Source organism: Myotis davidii, unplaced genomic scaffold (genome assembly GCF_000327345.1).
Source record: "Myotis davidii unplaced genomic scaffold, ASM32734v1 scaffold2596, whole genome shotgun sequence".
NCBI lineage: Eukaryota > Metazoa > Chordata > Mammalia > Chiroptera > Vespertilionidae > Myotis > Myotis davidii.
The window spans coordinates 38089-40010 of NW_006287450.1; positions in this window are offsets into that span (position 1 = coordinate 38089).

A 1922-nucleotide genomic window follows, 5' to 3' on the forward strand; every position below is an offset into this window, starting at 1 on the left:
TCTCCTAGTTATTCTTTATTGGATTTGCAGTTTATAGAATTAGATCTTGAAAGTTGAATTAAGGTTGCAAATTAAAATGAAAGTGGATTATCAAGAACAAAAAAGACTCTTTTTGTTACCTTTTCCACATCGCCCAGTCCCTCAGTGTTCAGAGGGACTAGAGTATGTTCGGGCTTTGAGAGGTAGTCTCAGATATAGACTAGATGTCAAGAAAATAGCCCTTTCTGTTTAGTAATATGAATTCTGTGCAGTTTTCCTTTTGCGTGTGTGTGTTTGTATGTGTGTGTGTGTGTGTGTGTGTGTGTGTGTGTGTTTTGCATTTGAGGCTGTTTGAAAATCTTTCTAGGGACTTTTTAAAATGCTGGGTAAAGATAGGTATATCTCCTCTCTTTCCAGTGTAGTTGGAGTTGCAGTCTCTAGAATACTTGTATTATTCTAAAAGATAGTCACAGATCAAGTTAATTTGCATGTTAGTATTATTACATTAAAATTCATGTGTGTTTATTTGCTTAGGGATTTCAAATGCTGTTCAGACAGACTCTAAATTTCAGGTGTCAGATGTTTTCACACGAAGCTGCTTTTCACATGAAGCCCTCCATGCAGGATGGTCTAGGGCACTCAGCAGCAGGAAGTCATTGATGCAACTGGGATCACTGAGTCTCATATACAATAGAGGCAGGACCAGCAAGTTAGAAAAACAATCTCAACATGTGTGTATAGAGAGTGTATGTGCTGTGTGCACAGTGCTGTGCTAGGTGTTCTGGGGTGGTTGAAGATTAATTACACATAGTCATTGCCCTAAAAGTGACTTAATCTGGTGGATGTGACTGACTTGCACCCAAATAATAAAAGCCAGTGAATGAATGAGAGAGGGAAGGAGGAGCCCTTGTTACTGAAGTAGCAAGTCTCCAAATCTCAAATGGTAACATTTAAAATTTTATCCTCGAGAAATTTACTTTGTCGTCAATGAGAGGAAATAGATTTAATTTTATTTTAAGGGGAAAAATGGCCTAACAGTTGTTCTTATTCATATTTAAATTTATTTCTTAACCACCTATTCTGTTCTATTGTCTATTCTAGTAAACTCAGTACAGTACTTTAAATGACTATTATTTATATTTGTTTTAATAATATAGTCCATTATTTTCCAGTGCATTGTTTTTGCTCCTCTTACCAACCAATCTTCTCAGTGAAAATTAGGGGCACTTCATTACATTCCTCCAGAATTGGGATTATATTGGATATAATAAGCAAATATAAACTGATCTATCAATACTACTTTAAGATAATTTCTTTCATTTGGTGTATGGCTTATTGCTCTACTTATTTAAAACCCTTTTTGGGTTTTATTTGTTAAGTATATTATTACATTATTATTTACCCTTTTCTTCCTGTTTAATTAAGTTAAAAGACTAATAACATAACATTTACCATCTGAACTATTTTTATATATACAGATTAAATATACCTACATGTTAGTTATAATCAAACTGGAGGCCCAGCACACAAAATTCGTTTGCGGGTATTGTCCGTAGGCTTGGCCTGTGATCGGGGTCATTTTTCCCGGCCGCTGGCAGCTGGCACCCACCTCCAGTTCTTCATTTTCCATTGGATGGTCGGAGCCTTCTGGCTGGGGGAGGGACCGAGAAGTGGTCAGTGCACCTAATAGTGACTGGTCAAGCAGTCGTTCTGCCTTTGATCAATTTGGATAATATCCTATATAATAAAAGAGAAACATGGTAATTAGCCATACGTCTGCTACCCGTCCCATTGGCTAATCAGGGTGATATGAAAATTAACTGCCAGCCAAGATGGTGCCGGCAGCCAGGCATCTTGAAGCGAACATGGGGCTTGCTTGCTTCAGTGACGGAGGAAACCAACATTCCCCGCCTGCCCTGCAGGCCTCTGAGCCTGCAGTTTGA